This window comes from Pristiophorus japonicus, chromosome 6 (assembly GCF_044704955.1).
Source record: "Pristiophorus japonicus isolate sPriJap1 chromosome 6, sPriJap1.hap1, whole genome shotgun sequence".
NCBI classification, from domain to species: Eukaryota; Metazoa; Chordata; class Chondrichthyes; family Pristiophoridae; genus Pristiophorus; species Pristiophorus japonicus.
The window spans coordinates 10,163,571-10,184,133 of record NC_091982.1 but is presented as its reverse complement, the minus strand read 5'-3'; the positions used below and the strand labels follow the sequence as shown (position 1 = coordinate 10,184,133).

At 45.9% G+C, this 20,563-nt stretch overlaps 1 protein-coding gene across 6 annotated transcripts in view; it reads left to right on the top strand.

The window, feature by feature from the left end:
• Positions 1–20,563, top strand: part of dlg3 (discs, large homolog 3 (Drosophila)) — a 779,594-nt gene that overhangs the window by 661,187 nt on the left and 97,844 nt on the right. Inside the window, exon 1 of one of the 6 annotated variants that reach the window (XM_070882617.1) lies at positions 19,735–19,941. The exons of the other annotated variants lie outside the window; for them this stretch is intronic. The gene's annotated coding sequence lies outside the window, so the exon portion shown is untranslated. Of the gene's footprint in view, positions 1–19,734; positions 19,942–20,563 lie in introns of those variants that run through there. 6 annotated transcript variants of the gene reach the window in all.

Below are 20,563 nucleotides of genomic sequence, written 5' to 3'. Positions count from 1 at the left end.
GACCGTGCCTTATGTTGCCAAAGCTCTGGAATTCTCTGCCTAAACCTCTCCGCTTCTCTATCTCTCTCTCCTCCTTTAAGACGCTCCTTAAAACCTACCTCTTTGACCAAGCTTTTGGTCACCTGTCCTTCTGTGGCTCGGTATGGTATCAAAGTTTTTGTCTTGTAATACTCCTGTGAAGCGCCTTGGGACATTTTACTGCATTAAAGGTGCTATATAAATACAGGTTGTTGTTGTACACTAATCTATCCAACCATGAGTGATACTAACTCTTGGGTAGGCAAGCAAAAAGAAGAAAAACTTGAGGCCAATTTCAAGGGGAAAAAAACTGGAAATTTCCTCCCCGCTCCATAATGCAAGCAAGCAAGCTTCAGGAGCTGACATCACGTATGACTCATCATTAGACAAATCTATCGAACTCTCACAATCTCTGTTATGTCACAATGTCCTCCTCACTCAGGAACTTGTCAAGTCACTATTCTGTGGTTGTCTGATTTCCTTTGGTTTTCTCCCCAATTCCCCTGCGGTTCCAAGGCCACACAGTATCTGTAGCTGAGAGGATGGGTGATGGATTGCCCATGCCCAGCTTGCCACTCTTCAGCTGGCTGCTTGGAGACGCACAGCAGCAGGTTACGTCTCCCTGCTATTTTCCTGAGGTCAGACTTCCAACCTCCATTGCCATGACAACGTGCATTTGTGTAAGAAATTTGCAGTGATATGTACTGAATGGATTAATGCTGCTTACTGCAAGTAATGTTGCTGAATTCTTCTGACCTACCAACACAGTAAAAAAAGGTTTCTTAAAGATCTTGTAATACACAGTGTGTGACAAGTGGCACGCAGTCTGAATATATGATAATGAATCAATAACTAATGAGAACATGTTACTGCACAGAGAGACAAGAACAAAACAAGGCTGACAGCTAATTAAAGACCAGTTTCTGGATTACATAGTCACAGTTTCAGACAGAAGGGCTTCAGCCCATCTACCCTTTGTGCATTTCTAATAACCCTGAAGCTCATTTGTTGACCACAACATATTTAGTTCATTCTTGAAACCGATTAAGGTTTCTTGTTCCATCACCAGTGCTTGCAATCTGTCCCCACACACTTACCATCCTTTTTTTCCCTTTTTCTTTTGTTGTCCTTAATTTGTAAATACGTATGACCCCTTGTGCTTAAACTCTGTATACAGCAGAAAAGTTTACTTTCATCCAGTTCATCGAAACCTGTCCTAATTTTAAACGCTTCCATCATATTTCCTCTCAGTCTTCTCTTTCTGAGAGGGAAAAGACCCAGGGCTGGGTTTTCTGGTCCTTTGCGCTCCGAGTTTCCCCCTGGAGAGGCGAGGTCTCCGGTGTCCCGCCGCAATTCTCCGGTCGGGTTTTGCAGCGGCTTGAGCAGCACCGCTGGGAAGAGCTGCGCCGGGTGTGCAGACACTGGGATAAGTTTGAGCTCCTGCCCGACCCGTCTGCCCGCAATGACCGCCTGGGAAATCAGAATGGTCCAGCCATGCCAGCGGTGGAGAGGAAGGTAAATTACTGCAAAAGTAAGTGCGAGTGCTTTTTGTTTCAATATTTTGTGCGCTTTGTGTTGCGGTGGTGGTGGCAATGTTTTAGGAATGTTTTTGTCAGGTTTTTTTTTAGGTTCTTCCCACCCCCACCCCAGGCCTTTCTCGGAGCGCTCGTGGCCCAGCTCTTTAGTTCGGGAGTTTCCCTTCCTTGCGCCACGAGAGGTGTACAACGCCTCCCTTAGCGCTGCGCCCCCTGACACAGGCCCCAAATGCCCAAACTTGCATACTAAAGGGCAAACTATTCCCGGCTGCTAACTTTCCCACCCCGCTGCCATTATTACCCCAAAAACAGAAAAGCCAAAAATCCAGCCCCCAGTGTAGTCAATCTTTCCTCCTATATAATTTCCTTAAATTCTGGGATTAACCGTATAACCCTTCACTATGCCCCCTCCAATAACTGAATACCTTTTTTGAAATTAGGAAACCAAAACTGCATGCAGTACTCTACATGTGGTCTCACCAGTGAGAAATATAGTTTTAGAATGACCTCTCTGGATTTATATGTTATACCCTTGCTATGCATCCCAACATTATGTTTGCTTTTTTAACAACCTGGGACTATTGTGTTGATGATTTTAGTGACCTGTCCATTATAACCTTAAGATCTCGCTCCTATTCTGATACATCAATATATTCCCATTTAGCACATAATCCATATCAACCTTCCCTCTGCTAAATCTCATAACCTTATATTTCATGTATTAAATTAATCTGCCATCTCTCCATCCACTGATTGCGCTTGACAAGATCCTTTTGAAATAAAAACAGAAAATGCTGGAAATACTCAGCAGGTCAGGCAGCACCTGTGGAGAGAGAAACAGAGTTAAAGTTTCACGTTGATGATCTTTTGTCAGATCCCTTTGAATTTATGCACATTGAAATTCACCTTTGCTCCCAATTTAGTTTTGTCTGAAAATTTGGACATGATCCCTTCATTTAAATCATTTATGATGATTATCACTACTTCCATTCCAGTTTATTTGTATACACCTCACCAGCAGAGGAGAGTCGTGAAGAAATATGAAGTGTGGAATCAAAGATCAGACACACAATTGTGTAAATACAACAGGTGTGAAACATGAAACACAGGCAGCATCAACTTGGACCAGGCACGTGTATGGTCGAAACCTTTATGGGGATTGTGACATAGCCCCTGAAAAAAAATATACCAGCTTTAGCATTGAGCCCAGTGGTGAAGCTGCAGTTTGCTACTGCCTGCTCTGAGGAAGTTACCAAATTAGTTAATGGGGCCTATCTACTCCTACAAGTTGGATTTTCAGAAGACAGTCCATAAAGTTCCGCATGTGTGATTTTAAAAGTGCACTGTAGCAGCATGCTATCGACAGCATTAAGCGATTTCATAACCAACCGATCGGGTCAAAGCTCTCTGCATTCCTGCCACATCCGGTGGTGAATGGTGGTGGACAATTAAGCAACGTCTTTCGGTGCAGCTTGTATCTGAGTTTTTACCGCGGTATTCAGCCCCAAGTAGGGCCTCTGTCCTATCATGCACTTGCTGTACCAGGACCTCCGACTCTTCAGTAGGAGCAGTTTGCCCATATTACTCCGCTGCACCATTCTGAGCATTTATCCAGCTTTTCTGTCACTACCACAACCTAATGGTGAAGTGGAACCTTTTTAAGAAATGCAACCGTACAAAATTTTCCACCCCAGCTGTGTTGCATGCCAAGGTCCTTGGGCGTGTTTGTCTAATGTTGCAAAATCGATCCGGCCAGGCCAGGCCTCTGAAATTCTGGAACAGGCACACTCGCATCCAGGATCAGCCAAACCCCAATGTTGCTGCTATTGCAAAATTGGGACTCTGCCTCCAAGTACCCTTTACTCGAATTGATTATTTTCAGGACAAATCAAACATTCTGTCCTCACAGGCAGTTGGGGAGGGCTTTCCCTGGGGAGGACCGTCCCCCATGGTAGGTTTACAATTTTATTAGCATATCAAAATGTCTTGTTCTTCCACGGGGTTACTGTGGCTGATTCAACCCAGGGCTAGATGTCTATTCTATTTGCAATAAACAAATTAAAGTGGGCTAAACCCAGTGGCTGAGATTTTCCACTTTGGTGGATCTGGGGCGCATCTAGCAGGATGGATCACCCAGCTGTCACAGAGACATGTCTCTCACCATGGCCAATCTTACAGCCTCAGGTAATTTAAATACAGGAGGTGGGCTTCTCAGCCTTCAGCAGGGAGACCTGGTGGATTATGGATGGAGTTTTCCTGCAAGAGTTCTCTGAGATCTGCAATAGTACAGACAGCCTCCACGCTGACCTGTATTTTTTTTTAATTAAGCTTTTCCCTTCCATCTGTGCAGTCCTTTTCTCTGAGGCTCTGTCAATAAAAAAAATACTCTCTAGCTACCTCCCCCACCGTAGCAACACTGGATGCAGGAAGCTAAAGGGCAGAAGGGTTTGTTTCCTCATCATGTGAGAATTTCAGGAGTTTTTCTTTATTTTTCCAAAAGACTTTCAAAGAAACTGGAGATTGAATTCTCATTTGCATCTTGTTTCTGTTATATATGTATATTTGTACTTACTCTGTACAGCCACCTGGAGTTTCAAGGGCTCCCATAAACCCTTGGGAGCACAGGTATTTAAGAAGGCTTCACAGGTTGGAGAGGCACTCTGGAGACCTACAATAAAAGACTAAGGTCACACTTTACTTTGAGCTCACAGTGTTCAGTCTGACTTTTTCTCCATACATAATATTCTACACTTTTGGGCCCTTGCAGCAGGAAATGGGGATGGGATGGTAGAGAGAAGGGGAGGGGCAGTTTGCAGAAGTTTCCAGCATGCAATCTATGCATTCTGAGAAAGTGGTTAAGTGGTTTGCAGTATTCCCTGACATACAATCTGTACATCAACAGCAGTTGAAGGGAAAAGAGTGTGTGTCCTCATCCTGTGAAGATTTAAGAATTTCTTTGCTTTTTCCAAAAGACTTTCAAAGAAAAGGGACATTGAATTCTCAAAGCTTTATTTAAGGCAAGTGATTCTATTTATCAAGAAATGTTATTTTCTGTTACAAACTGCTCAGATAACACCTGTAAAAGGCAAAACATGTGATTAGCAATACATGTGACTGGTGATGAGAAAGGAAAATATGTTGTTTATTGAGAATGGACTTTTTAAATTAATCAAATTAATCACAAAACAATTTCTGAGGCTTAAGGATTTTCTTATATTAAAATTACAGAGCAGTGACAACACTGGAACAGGCCATTCAGCCCACCCAGTCTGTTTTGGTGTTTATCCTCCCCGTGAGCGATCTTTCTGATCCGATGTTGCCCACTATGTTTCCATATTTTATTCCGCTTTTCTTTAACCATCTTTCTAGCCTATTCTTAAATCCTGATATGGTCTGCTTCAATCACTGACTCCACTGGTGCATTCCACAGCATTACAGCCTTTTGTGTGTTTCTCCTGATCTCTGTCCTAAGTCTCTTGCATTTGATTTTCTGTCTTATGTCCCCTTGGTCAATCACTCAAAACCTATTCTGTCCCATCCCTTTGTCATTTTAAACACCTTGATCAGCCATGATCATATTGAATGGTGGTGCAGGCTCGAAGGGCCGAATGGCCCACTCCTGCACCTATATTCTATGTTGATCAAATCGCTCCTGAATCTCCTCCGTTCGAAAGAAAACAGCCCCAATTTATCAAGTCTTTCTTTGTATTTGTATTTCCTCATACCAAACAGCATCCTAGTGAATCTGTACCTATCCTTGGCCCCTCCTATTTCTCATCTACATGTTGCCCCTTGGCGATATCTTCTGAAAGCATCAGTTTCCACATGTACGCCGATGACACCCAGCTCTACCTCACTACCACTTCACTCGATATTAGACACACTGAGGATACACAGAAGAGTTCATATATGAGTCCATTATTAAGGAAGCAGTAGCGGGACTTTTGGAAAAGCATAATTCAATCAAGCAGAGTCAGCATGATTTTATGAAGGGGAAGTCATGTTTGACAAGTTTGCTGGAGTTCTTTGAGCCTGTAACGAGCAGGGTGGATAAGGGGGAACCAGTGAATGTGGTGTATTTGGATTTCCAGAAGGCATTCGATAAGGTGCCACATAAAAGGTTACTGCACAAGATAAAAGCTCACGAAGTTGGCGGTAATATATTAGCATGGATAGAGGATTGGCTAACTAACAGAAAACAGAGAGTCGGGATAAATGGGTTATTTTCCGGTTTGCAAACAGTGACTAGTGGGGTGCCGCAGGGACCGGTGCTGGGGACTCAACTATTTACAATCTATATTAATGACTTGGATGAAGGAACCGAGTATAATGTAGCCAAGTTTGCTGATGATACAAAGGTGGGTGGGAAAACAAATTGTGAGGAGGACACAAAAAATCTGCAAAGGGATACAGACAGGCTAAGTGAGTGGGCAAAAATTTGGCAGATGGAGTATAATGTGGGAAAATGTGAGGTTATCCACTTTGGCAGAAATAATGGAAAAGCAAATTGTAATTTAAATGGAGAAAAATTGCAAAGTGCTGCAGTACAGAGAGACCTGGGGGGTCCTTGTGGATGAAACACAAAAAGTTAGTATGTAGGTACAACAAGTAATCAGGAAGGCAAATGGAATGTTGGCCTTTATTGCAAGGGGGATAAAGTATAAAAGCAGGGAAGTCCTGCTACAACTGTACAGGGTATTGGTGAGGCCACACCTGGAGTACTGCGTACAGTTTTGGTTTCCATATTTAAGGAAGGATATACTTGCATTGGAGGCTGTTCAGAGAAGGTTCACTTGGTTGATTCCGGAGATGAGGGAGTTGACTGATGAAGATAGGTTGAGTAGGTTGGGCCTATAATTGGAGTTCAGAAGAATGAGAGATCATTTTATCGAAACATATAAGATAATGAGGGGGCTTAACAAGGTGGATGCAGAGAGGATATTTCCACTCATAGGAGTGACTAAAACTAGGGAACATTGGGCTCAAGTTTCCACCCCAACCCACCCCCTGCAAAAACGGCACACCTCCATGAGGTGCACCGACTTTCTGGAAGACAAAGTGCAGCGAAAAGTTCACTTACAATTCTGGCCGATCCTTGGGTCGTCTTCAGCCGTAGCGTGATGCAGCAGAATGAGAGGGGGGGCGGAGCTGGGGCCTTGCTGGGTAAACAGAGCCGGCAGAGGGTCGGGGCTAAGATCCAGCGTCTCTGAGTGCCGGCAGCGTTGCGCATGCGCTTTGGAGCGCCGCATATGCGCAATAGTTTATTAACATTGTCAGTCGGCCCCCCCATCCCGCCCCCCCACAGCCTGCCGCGTTGAGCCTTCTCCCTCCCTCCATTCAGATGCCATCAGCCTAGTCACCCTTCCCGCACCTAGCCCTGACCGAAGGTGTGGATCTCTTTTTCTTCCCCCCCCCCCCCCCCCAGTTAAGATGCCGCGTTCCACCGCCCCCCCCCCCCCACACAGCCTGTCGCATTGAGCCTTCTCCCTCCCTCTCTTCCCCTCCCCCACCCCGTTAAGATGCCGTGTTCACCACCTCCAGCCACCCCCCCCTCCCCCAACATGCCGTGTTGAGCCTTCTCCCTCCCGGCCCCCCCCCCCTAGATGCTGCGTTCTCCCGCACCTATCCCAGGCCGAAGGGACTTCCGCACGGCCAGCCGCTGCCAAGTTTAGTTTAGTTGAAGGTAGGATTTTACTTCAGTTCTTGATTTGTTCATTTAATTATTTACTTCAGTTCTTTATTTTTTATTGAATGCTTATTACTTTTTGTGCTTTGTTTGGTGCTTTAAATGTAGTTACTTGCACCGATTCCTTAACTCTAGGTAAGGTTTTTCTGTGCGGACAGAAGTGGCAACATATGCTGGCCTAAATTAGTTTGGAGCAACTATTTGCTGGCCAAACTCGCTTAAATGGCCAAAACAGGTGTAAGTGGCAGGGAACGCACCCTTTTGAAAAAAAACTGAACTTAAAAAAAAAACCTAACTAACTCACTCACTCACTGGCGCAAATTAAATGGCCAGAATTGCAACAAAAAAGTTACTCCAGAAAAATCAAGTTGCTCCAAAAAAAACAGCAACTCCTGGGGAAATTTGGGCCCATAGTCTCATAGTCCCATTTAAAACTGAGATGAGGAGGAATTTCTTCCCTCCGAGGATTGTATATCTGTGGAATTCTCTGCCCCAAAGAGCTGTGGAGGCTGGCTCATTGAATATATTTAAGACAGAGATGGACAGATTTTTGAGCGATAAGGGGAGCGGGCAGGGAAGTGGAGCTGAGTCCATGATCAGATCAGCCATGATCTTATTAAATGGTGGAGCAGGTTCAAGGGGCCAGGTGGCCTACTCCTGTTCCTATTTCTTATGTTCCTATGTTCTAGTCTCTCGAACTTACCGCGAGCAGTGCCGTCGGAGATACAGTATGAAGACCTATGACATTAAATAGGACAAATTTTGGATTTATCATTGAGGGCAGTCATATAGCCATCCAAACATCAGGTTACTGCTCTTTCTTGGCTGCCACCACTCGCTCCTCTTCACCTTTTTACTGTGACTCATCCAGTATGCCCTTTGCAAGCTTGCTAACTATATCCTATGATGCCAAGCTTGAAAATGTTGGTGAGAGGGACACGGGGTCCTTTGAGATGCTATCTTATTCTGGACCACTTGCAGTGCTGCCAGGCTACTTTCCCAGAGAGATTGTGATTGTGTGAACACGATGCTGGTGCTCCCAGCATATCATTCACTGAGTGCCAGAAGTGCTGGATAGTTATTTAAAAGAATTGACCTGGCACTATGGTGTGAGGTCATCCTCTTGTCTCGTGGTCACACAGCACCTGATACACACCAGTGCTGGTGCCACTACACCAGGACTGCATCATATACCTCTGGAAACACAACATTCAATCAACAAAGTTCACGTTTGACTGACTAATGCATTTGTACTATGACCCTAGGTGGACTATTTTTGTGCAAAGGTTAACCCGTGCATAAAAATAGCACACAGGAATCTAGTATGTGCGCATTAAATGATAATTTGTGAACTTTGCTGATCAGAAATTATAACCTTGGAAGGAATTATTTTCCCTCGACAAACAGTGAATATATTGAACAGGCTCATTGCTAAAGCAGCTCCTGTTGTAATTAAAAATCAACACATTTAAAAAGAGCTGGCTGATACTTGGTTATGGATTGAGGGACATACTTGTATGTACAGATAGAGATGATCAAATACTCGGTGGAACATGATCGTTCCAGCCCAGCTAGGACCATGGAGGTGTATTTGATGTGTGATTTGTGAACAGTCAGGGTTATGCTGCAAATGTTAATCTTAGATAGACAGTCTAGAATTTTCATTCACTTATCTTTAGGTTCTGAGAGATAGCACAATGTTTTATTGTCTTGAACATTGTTTCTAGTGGTTGTTCACCTCTGAGATTCCTGCGAAGAGTCCAAGGTACTGCAGATTGTATAAGTTCTGTTGGAAGGAACAAACCAGAATATGGTCTGTCACATGTTTTTTAGGTTGAGTTCTACCCTTAGCCTGACTCTGAGGCGTCTAGCAGCAAATGGTAGTTGAGCTTCTCACTCCTGCAGCACCGATATACTCTCAGCTTGATCTATTCCATTGCTCAGAATAGATTTACATAGAAACATAGAAAATAGGTGCAGGAGTAGGCCATTCGGCCCTTCGAGCCTGCACCGCCATTCTATAAGATCATGGCTGATCAGTACCCCTTTCCTGCTTTCTCTCCATACCCCTTGATCTCTTTTGCCGTTAGGGCCATATCTAACTCCCTCTTGAATATATCCAATGAACTGGCATCAACAACTCTCTGCGGCAGGGAATTCCACAGGTTAACAACTCTGAGTGAAGAAGTTTCTCTTCATCTCAGTCCTAAATGGCCTACCCCTTATCCTAAGACTATGTCCCTTGGTTCTGGACTTCCCCAACATCGGGAACATTCTTCCCGCATCTAACCTGTCCAGTCCTGTCAGAATCTTATATGTTTCTATGAGATCCCCTCTCATCCTTCTAAACTCCAGTGAATAAAGGCCCAGTTGATCCAGTCTCTCCTCATATTACAGTCCAGCCATCCCTGGAATTAGTCTGGTGAACCTTCGCTGCACTCCCTCAATAGCAAGAACATCCTTCCTCAGATTAGGAGACCAAAACTGAATACAATATTCCAGGTGAAGCCTCACTAAGGCCCTGTACAACTGCAGTAAGACCTCCCTGTTCCTATACTCAAATCCGCGAGCTATGAAGGCCAACATACCATTTGACTTCTTCACCGCCTGTTGTACCTGCATGCCAGCTGTCAATGACTGATGAACCATGACACCCAGGTCTCGTTGCACCTCCCCTTTTCCTAATCTGCTGCCATTCAGATAATATTCTGCCTTCGTGTTTTTGCCCCCCAAAATGGATAACCTCACATTTATCCACATTATACTGCATCTGCCATGCGTTTGCCCACTCACCTAACCTGTCCAAGTCACCCTGCAGCCTCTTAGCGTCCCCTTCACAGCTCACACCACCACCCAGTTTAGTGTCATCTGCAAACTTGGAGATATTACACTCAATTCCTTCATCCAAATCGTTAACGTATATTGTAAAGAGCTGGGGTCCCAGCACTGAGCCCTGCGGCACTCCACTGGTCATTGCCTGCCATTCTGAAAAGGACCCGTTTATCCCGACTCTCTGCTTCCTGTCTGCCAACCAGTTCTCTATCCACGTCAGTACCTTACCTCCAATACCATGCGCTTTAATTTTGCACACCAATCCCTTGTGCGGGACCTTGTCAAAAGCCTTTTGGAAGTCCAAATACACCACATCCACTGGTTCTCCCTTGTCCACTCTGCTAGTTACATCCTCAAAAAATTCCAGAAGATTCGTCAAGCATGATTTCCCTTTCATAAATCCATGCTGACTTGGACCGATTCTGTCACTGCTTTCCAAATGTACTGCTATTTCATCCTTGATGATTGATTCCAACATTTTCCCCACTACTGATGTCAGGCTAACCGGTCTATAATTACCCGTTTTCTCTCCCTCCTTTTTTAAAAAGTGGTGTTACATTAGCTACCCTCCATTCCACAGGAACTGATCTAGAGTCGACAGACTGTTGGAAAATGATCACCAATGCATCCACTATTTCTAGGGCCACTTCCTTAAATACCCTGGGATGCAGACTATCAGGCCCCGGGGATTTAGCGGCCTTCAATCCCATCAATTTCCCGAACACAGTTTCCCGCCTAATAAGGATATCCTTCAGTTCCTCCTTCTCACTCGACCCACTGTCCCCTAGTACATTCGGAAGGTTATTCGTGTCTTCCTTCGTGAAGACAGAACCGAAGTATTTGTTCAATTGGTCTGCCATTTCTTTGTTCTTGGTTATGGTTATTGGTTATGATGCAACACCGTCACTCGTCTTTTTGACTAAAAAGCTGCTATTCATTCTATTATAAAACTTTTCTATGGTTATTCCTGTGTTCCTGAATCTCTGCTGTCGTTATTATATGTGCCTATGGGTCAATTCTGTAGTGAACAAATGGAATCAGTCTGTAACTGCGGATGTGAGTTTTGGTGCAAGTAAAATGGTGTGAACTAGAAATGCTCACCAGGGAGATTAAATATTAACAGACATATTTACACCTGCAGAGTTTTCTAAACCCTGTATTGATTGATTCCACTCACCAAGCCTCTGACTCAGACCTTGAATTACATGCTACTTAGTACAATGGAGGTTCTTTACCAGATCCCAGCTAGACAAGATGAAAAGGCATTGATGACATTGGCTGATGCACCCAATGAAAGTTAGAGGCTTTTTTTCAATTCTGTAACATTGAGTTGAGCAAGTGCAGTGAGATTTGGAGAAGGCAATTGTTGGACACAGGAAGATGATGATGGACATTAAAATATCAAGTGATCTTTTACATCCACTTGAGAGGGCAGAAAGGCCCTCGGTTTAACATCTCATCTGAAAGAGAGCACCTCTGACAGTGCGGCACTTCCTCTACTGCACTGAAATGTCAGATGAGATTATGTGCTCACATCTCTGAAGTGGGGTTTGAACTAACAACCTTCTGACTCAGAGGTGAGAGTGCTACAACTGAATAGAAGAATAGAATACAAAATATAAAACTGAATTGAGTAATAGAATACAAAAACAGGAAGGCAATGTTAAATTTATATAGAACCTTGATGGACCACACTTGGCGTATTATGCGCAGTTCTGGTCTCCATACTACAAAAAGAATATTGAAGCATTGGTGAAAGTACAGAAAAGCTTTACAAAGATGTTACCAGAACTGAGTGAATGCAACAATCAAACTGAGGTTTTTTGCTCTGAAAGACTAATAGGAGCCATATAGAGGTCTTTAAAATTATGAAGGGGTTCCATCGGGTGGATTTAAAGAACATAACAATTAGGAACAGGAGTAGGCCATTTAGCCCCTCGAGCCTGCTCTGCCATTCAAAAAGATCATGGCTGATCTGGCCATGGACTCAGCTCCACTTACCAGCCCGCTCCCCATAACCCTTAATTCCCTTATTGGTTAAAAATCTATCTATCTGTGATTTGAATACATTCAATGAGCTAGCCTCAACTGCTTCCTTGGGCAGAGATTCACAACCCTCTGGGAGAAGAAATTCCTTCTCAACTTGGTTTAAAATTGGCTCCCCCGTATTTTGAGGTTGCGCCCCCTAGTTCTAGTCTCCCCGACTAGTGGAAACAACCTCTCTGCCTCTATCTTGTCTATCCCTTTCATTATTTTAAATGTTTCTATAAGATCACCCCTCATCCTTCTGAATTCCAACGAGTAAAGACCCAGTCTACTCAATCTATCATCATAAGGTAACCCCCTTAACTCCGGAATCAGCCTAGTGAATCGTCTCTGTACCCACTCCAAGGCTAGTATATCCTTCCTTAAGTAAGGTGAGCAAAACTGCACGCAGTACTCCAGGTGCGGTCTCACCAATACCCTGTACAGTTGCAGCAAGACCTCCCTGCTTTTGTACTCCATCCCTCTCGCAATGAAGGCCAACATTGCATTCGCCTTCCTGATTACCTGCTGCACCTGCAAACTAACTTTTTGGGATTCATGCACAAGGACCCCCAGGTCCCTCTGCACCACAGCATGTTGTAATTTCTCCCCATTCAAATAATATTCCCTTTTACTGTTTTTTTTCCCCAAGGTGGATGACCTCACATTTTCCGACATTGTGATCTTATAGAAACATTTAAAATAATGAAAGGGATAGACAAGATAGAGGCAGAGAGGTTGTTTCCACTGGTCGGGGAGACTAGAACTAGGGGGCACAGCCTCAAAATACGGGGGAGCCAATTTAAAACCGAATTGAGAAGGAATTTCTTCTCCCAGATGGTTGTGAATCTGTGGAATTCTATGCCCAAGGAAGCAGTTGAGGCTAGCTCACTGAATGTATTCAACTCACATAGATAGATTTTTAACCAATAAGGGAATTAAGGGTTACAGGGAGCGGGCGGGTAAGTGAAGCTGAGTCCATGGCCAGATCAGCCATGATCTTTTTGAATGGCGGAGCAGGCTCGAGGGGCTAGATGTCCTACTCCTGTTCCTAATTCTTATGTTCTTATTCCATCTGCCAAACCTTAGCCCATTCGCTTAACCTATCTAAATCTCTTTGCAGCCTCTCTGTGTCCTCTACACAACCCGCTTTCCCACTAATCTTGGTGTCATCTGCAAATTTTGTTACACGACATTCTGTCCCCTCTTCCAGGTCATCTATGTATATTGTAAACAGTTGTGGTCCCAGCACTGATCCCTGTGGCACACCACTAACCACCGATTTCCAACCCGAAAAGGACCCATTTATCCCGACTCTCTGCTTTCTGTTAGCCAGCCAATTCTCTATCCATGCTAATACATTTCCTCTGACTCCGCATACCTTTATCTTCTGCAGTAACCTTTTGTGTGGCATCTTATCGAATGCCTTTTGGAAATCTAAATACACCACATCCATCGGTACACCTCTATCCACCATGCTCGTTATATCCTCAAAGAAATCCAGTAAATTAGTTAAACATGATTCCCCTTCATGAATCCATGCTGCACCTGCTTGATTGCACTATTCCTATCGAGATGTCCCGCTATTTCTTCCTTAATGATAGCTTCAAGCATTTTCCCCACTACAGATGTTAAACTAACTGGCCTATAGTTACCTGCCTTTTTGTCTGCCCCCTTTTTTAAACAGAGGCGTTACATTAGCTGCTTTCCAATCCGCTGGTACCTCCCCAGAGTCCAGAGAATTTTTGTAGATTATAACGAATGCATCTGCTATAACTTCCACCATCTCTTTTAATATCCAAGGATGCATTTCATCAGGACCAGGGGACTTGTCTACCTTGGGTCCCATTAGCCTGTCCAGCACTACCTCCCTAGTGATAGTGATTGTCTCAAGGTCCTCCCTTCCCACATTCCCGTGCCCAGCAATTTGTGGCATGGTTTTTGTGTCTTCCACTGTGAAGACCGAAGCAAAATAATTGTTTAAGGTCTCAGCCATTTCTAATTTCCCGTTATTAAATCCCCCTTCTCATCTTCTAAGGGACCAACATTTACTTTAGTCACTCTCTTCCGTTTTATATATCGATAAAAGCTTTTACTATCTGTTTTTATGTTTTGCGCAAGTTTACCTTCGTAATCTATCTTTCCTTTCTTTATTGCTTTCTTAGTCATTCTTTGCTGTCGTTTAAAATTTTCCCAATCTTCTAGTTTCCCATTAACCTTGGCCACCTTATACGCATTGGTTTTAAATTTGATACTCTCCTTTATTTCCTTGGTTATCCACGGCTGGTTATCCCTTCTCTTACCGCCCTTCTTTTTCACTGCAATATATTTTTGTTGAGCACTATGAAAGAGCTCCTTAAAAGTCCTCCACTGTTCCTTGATCATCGAAATAGTGGCATGGGATCCACTTGAGACAGCAGATGGGGCCTCGGTTTAACTCATCTGAAAGACGATACCTCCAACAGTGTAGCACTCCCTCAGCACTGCACTGCAGTGTCAAATTTGAACCCAAAATCTTCTGACTCAGAGGCGAGAGTGCTACCCACTGAGCCACAACTGACGGGAGGAATTTCTCTGCACACAAAGTGGTGAGAAAGTGGAATAGCGCTTATGCATTTAAGGGGAGCTTTGATGTATACATGAGAGAGAACAGAATAGAGGGATAAAAGAACAGATTGGGAAGTGGCTCATGTGGAGTATAAACACTGGCATGGGCCAAATGGCCCGTTTCTGTGCTCTAGGTTCTATAGCTCTGATTTTAACTGAAGACAGAAATTGGGCTGGAGTGGTTGAGGCAAGTGGCAAACTGTCCTGACCTCGGCTGCATAAGGCCCAGGAGATTTTAAACTTCCGGGCCTCATCTGCAAGCCCTAATTAGTTTCCTGCTGAAAATCGGCCGGAAGTTGTAGATGGCCGACAGGCGGGAGCATAATGTTGGCATGCAGGAGGCTGCCTCTGAGGACCGAGGGAACGGTCTCTGGAACACAGGTAAGTCGATTGGGGGACAACGACATGGGAGGCCAAAACCTTTTATGTGGAACCCAGAGATTCCTCCTAACGCCAGAAGGAATGTTTTTTTTTTAGTAAAGATTTACCTTTTTGGGCCTCTTCTGACCCGACTTCTTTTTCCGTTAGGTTAGTCTGATGGTAAAGCCACAACCGTATCCCCACTCAGACCCATGATTAAAATAGCAGTCGGGCCCTGATAACGTCATCAGAGCCTACATATTTGATTTCCGGCAGGTATTTTTCTTGACTGCTCAGAAATTGTAGCTTGCAGGATTGGTGTTGGGCATTGTAATGTATGCACCTGTGAGGATGCTCACAGGTTTGTAGAGCTGTTGGCTCTGGGCCCTGACTCCGTTAGGTATGTCGAGGAGGCTCAAGCACATGGGGAGATCCCGTCCGAACTGACCCCTGTCCGGACAGAATTCCTCATCGGCGCCAAACCCCGGAACCTCCCTCGGGAGCCGGCGCCTCACAACTTGAGCCGCCTCGGGGAAATCCCCTCCGTGCCTTTCAGTTCCGCGCGGAGGGGTTTCCTGTACGGGCTGCTCCTGCACACTCTCAACCTTGCCATCCTCGCCGGCCGTCCGGACACGCCATGGCGTACCATCTTGCCGTCCGGAGGAGGCGGGGGGTCCCCGATGGAGTGCACTCTACGCGGGAGTCCTCCCACTATTTATCGGGGACTTGGCCTGGAGGGTGGTGCACGGAGCAGTCCCGTGCAATAAATTTTTTAAGCCGGTTCACGTGCTCCCAGGCCGCCTGCAATTTCTGCGGTCTGGAGGAGTCCGTGTTCCATGTTTTTACTGAATGTGCGAGGTTGCAGCCCATGTTCCAATATTTAAAGGGGCTGCTCCTGAAATTCTGGTTGTACTTCAGTCCCACACTCCTGATCTTTGGGCACCCTGTGCGGAGGGGAGCGGGTAGGTCCGAAGGCCTCCTCGTAGGATTGCTCCTGGGCACGGCCAAGGGTGCCATCAGCCGGTCCAGGCAGCGGGTGGTCGAGGGGGTCGTTCAACCTGACTGCCTGCCTCTCTTCCGTGCATACATCCGATCCAGGGTGTCCTTAGAGATGGACCACGCGGTGTCCACCGGTACGCTCGCGGCCTTCCGCGAGAGGTGGGCGCCGGAGGGACTGGAGTGCATCATCACCCCCGGCAACCAAATTTTAATTTGATTTTATGTTTTAAAGTTTAGTTTGTTTTAATTGCCGGGGTTTTTAGTGTCCCCCCTCCCCTTTTATAGGGGGCACTTGGAAAATTTATGATTTTAATGCCCCAAAAAAAACTACAAAAATACAAAAAAAAAGGGCATTGGAAAATGTTTGAAGTGGCCCCCCAGATCGGGGGGCACTTGATTTAATGTTTCATTTTGTTTATATTAAAAGAGTTGTAGAGCTGTTGGCTCTGGGCCCTGACTCCGTTAGGTATGTCGAGGAGGCTCAAGCACGTGGGGAGATCCCGTCCGAACTGACCCCCGTCCGGACGGAATTCCTCATCGGCGCCAAACCCCGGAACCTCCCTCGGGAGCCGGCGCCTCACAACTTGAGCCGCCTCGGGGAAATCCCCTCCGTGCCTTTCAGTTCCGCGCGGAGGGGTTTCCTGTACGGGCTGCTCCTGCACACTCTCAACTTTGCCATCCTCGCCGGCCATCCGGACATGCCATGGCGTACCATCTTGCCGTCCGGAGGAGGCGGGGGTCCCCGATGGAGTGAACTCTATGCGGGAATCCTCCCACTATTTATCGGGGACTTGGCCTGCAGGGTGGTGCACGGAGCAGTCCCGTGCAATAAATTTTTAAGCCGGTTCACGGGCTCCCAGGCCGCCTGCAATTTCTACGGTCTGGAAGAGTCCGTGTTCCATGTTTTTATTGAATGCGCGAGGTTGCAGCCCCTGTTCCATTATTTAAAGGGGCTGCTCCTCAATTTCTGTTTGCACTTCAGTCCCACACTCCTGATCTTTGGGCACCCTGTGCGGAGGGGAGCGGGTAGGTCCGAGGGCCTCCTCGTAGGACTGCTCCTGAGCGCGGCCAAGGGGGCCATCAGCTGGTCCAGGCAGCGGGCGGTCGAGGGGGTCGTTCAGCCTGACTGCCTGCCTCTCTTGCGCGGTTACATCCGGGCCAGGGTGTCCCTAAAGATGGAGCACGCGGTGTCCACCGGTACGCTCGCGGCCTTCCGCGAGAGGTGGGCGCTGGAGGGACTGGAGTGCATCATCACCCCCGGCAACCAAATTTTAATTTGATTTTATATGTTTTAAAGTTTAATTTGTTTTAATTGCCGGGTTTCAGTGCCCCCCTCCCCTTTTATAGGGGGCACTTGTAAAATTTATGATTTTAAAGCTCAAAAAACCAGATTAAAAAAACTCCCAAAAAACAGGAAAAAAGGGCCTTGAAAAATGTTTGGAGTGTCCCCCAGATTGGAGGGCACTTGACTTAACTGTTTTATTGTTATCCAACCAAAAGAGTTGTAGAGCTGTTGGTTTCAGTGCCCTCAAAAAAAAAAACCAAAAAACAAGGGGGCACTTGTTTGCAAGTGTTTGGTGTGTTCCCCCCCCCCTTTAATCAGGGGGCACTTGATTACTGATCACAAATTAAAATAGTTCTGGACCTGTTGCTGCGCAGAGGGGATTCCTGTACGGGCTGCTCTTGCACACCCTCCATTTTGCGATCCTTGTCTGCCGTCCGGACACTCTCTGGCACATCATCTTACTGTCCGGAGGACGCGGGGATCCCCAATGGAGAGCTCTCTATGCGGGAGTCCTCCCTTTATCTTTTGGGGACTTGGCCTGGAGGTGTTGCACGGAGCAGTCCCGTGCAATAAGTTTTCAAGTCGGTTCACAGGCTCCCAGGCCGCCTGCAATTTCTGCGGTCTGGAAGAGTCCGTGTTCCATGTTTTTATGGAATGTGTGAGGTTGCAGCCCCTATTCCATTATTTGAAGGGGCTGCTTCTCAAATTCTGGTTGCCCTTCAGTCCCACAATCCTGATCTTTGGGCACCCTATGCAAAGGGGAGCGGGCAGGTCGGAGGGCCTCCTCGTAGGACTGCTCCTGAGCACGGCCAAGGGGGCCATCAGCCGGTCCAGGCAGCGGGTGGTCGAGGGGGTCGTTCAGCCCGACTGCCTGCCTGCCTCACTTCTGTGGCTACATTCGCGCCAGGGTGTCTGTGGAGATGGACCACACAGTGTCAACCGGTACACTTGCGGCCTTCCGCGAGAGGTGGGCATCGGAGGGACTGGAGTGCATCATCACCCCTGGCAACCAAATTTTAATTTAATCTTTTAAATTCCCTTTAAAGTTTTATTTGGTAATTTGTGGGTTTTAGTCCCCCTTTAAAAGGAGCTGTTGCATTGTGAGTGGCTTCGCCAGTCACGCGATGTTCACGAGACTCAATAAAACCCCAGTCAGTTGAGTCTAGGTCATCCACGATGAGGTATGCAGTTGGATGAACTGGCAATGTGTAATGAGATTGGTAAACCTTTGTTAGTCAACCAACTAGTTCTTAATAGTAATGTGTTGCTATGAATTCTTAAGCAAAGAACCCATGAAGCAAATACATTAGACATCAGCGGGTGAGTGTCTCAGGCAATTTTAGTTTCCCCACATGGTATGCACCCTTTTGTAATTCTATGTAATAGTCTGCAACAATGATTTGGCAAACCACAAGCTGCAGTTTGAGTGTCTTGTGTAGTTTTCGTGCCATTTCTGCATGGGTGTCGCTTTGCAGCATCTCAGAAGCGACAAACTCCAAATTTGTGTGTACTGGCCTGATTCCAAAGCACAGAGGTGGGAGAGCCATGGGGAAAGCTGCTGTCTCGCACCATTTCAGCTTGAATCTACAATGAATATGTCTCTGGTATGATGTCAAATCCTGCTTAAGAAGTTGGATTTTCTGGGTTCTTCGTAAACTGAAACACATCTCATTTAAATGTTTTGAAAGTACAGTTGTCACCAGCTGCTTTCTCAAAACCTTTCAAATTAACCATCTGGGAGCTCAGTGTATGTCTGTAAGCACACACAGCTCTCTGGGCCATAACATTCACATCACAGCTATGCAGTGCTGCTGGATAGGATATTCTTTTGTGTTCTAAGACACGAGAGACCGATCCACCAGAATGTTTGTTGTAGGTACCAATTTGAGATTGGTGCAGCCACAGTGAACTGTGTCAGTTCTGAGACAGAGGGAGACAGAGACTGACTCATCCTGAGATATAGGAGGGGCTATTTATGATAATAAATCACATGGCATGGTCTCCATTGGCTGGCTGTATCAAGCCAGGTTATGTTCCGCTCTTTGATTTTCACAAACCGGTTTAAACCTTGCCGAGCAGGAAGGTTAATGATTCACTGTTGTGACCTCGCCTTGTTCACCTAACCTGCACACTGAAGAGGATTTCAACCAGCCAGATCATGTAGAGAAACTGCTTCACTAACAAACTGATTTCATTGGACTGTGAGAGGGCAGAAGCTGTGAATATTGAGCTCCTTGCCTGTTCTGAGCAGCGGCTGTACAGCCATTCAGCTTGTCTGCAATCAGACAAAGTCTTTAAGCCCTGTTCTGAGAAGTGTTTGCGTCACTGCAGGCTTAGGGAGGGCAGGTCAAAGCTGAGCCACTGCAAAGTCACAAACAGCAAGCTTTTATCCTTCTCTGAGCAGCTCAAATTCCATCAGCCTGCAGGCAGGAGGGGGGAGGGAAGAGGAAGTGATCGCAGGACCTGGGAGCCCAATCTGGGCTGATGTGTGCGTGGATGTGCGAGTCTCTTCATTATCCCATGCTGCTGTATCATTGCAATTCAAACTTGCAAAGAGTTCCACAGTAACCACAGCTTTGCTGACACACTAAGAGGTGGGTGCTTTTTCATTAATCCGGTGGGGGAGGTGCAGTATGGAGGGTGAGGATCCTTCCTTCAGAAATGTTAATACTGTAGCAACTGGTGGGGCCTTTGTTTTAGGGATTTACATCCTGAACATCTATAAGGAGATGTCTGTGGTTCTGCAGACTCAGCATACCACAGATATGAAGAAGTGCCATTTACTCCAGAATTATTACATGGTCTCTAGATTTGTGTACCTAATATACTGTCTGTCTTCAATGAATGGTTTAATTGAGCCATAAATCATTTTAAATCCTTCATCAGATTTTAGTCAAACTTCATAAGTGACTCCTCTCATTACAAACTGCTCCATGGGACAATGTAGTAGTGTTTCCCCACACGGCATTGAGCCATGAGCCTCGAGTCCGACTGTATTACTCCACCGATCTCACTTGACTCATGGCAGGGGTTCAGAGCAGAGACTGGCTGCCACTCTACTGGAGGTGCAGAAACACAGAGGGAGAATCACCCTGGGCTCTCGTGTGATTCCAGCTACCTGGCTGAGAGCAACACTGTTGCTGATTGGGGGCAGCACCTTCTTGTCCTTGTGCTGTGTGACCTGGTGCGAAAATAAGAAATCCGCACTCGCGTCCA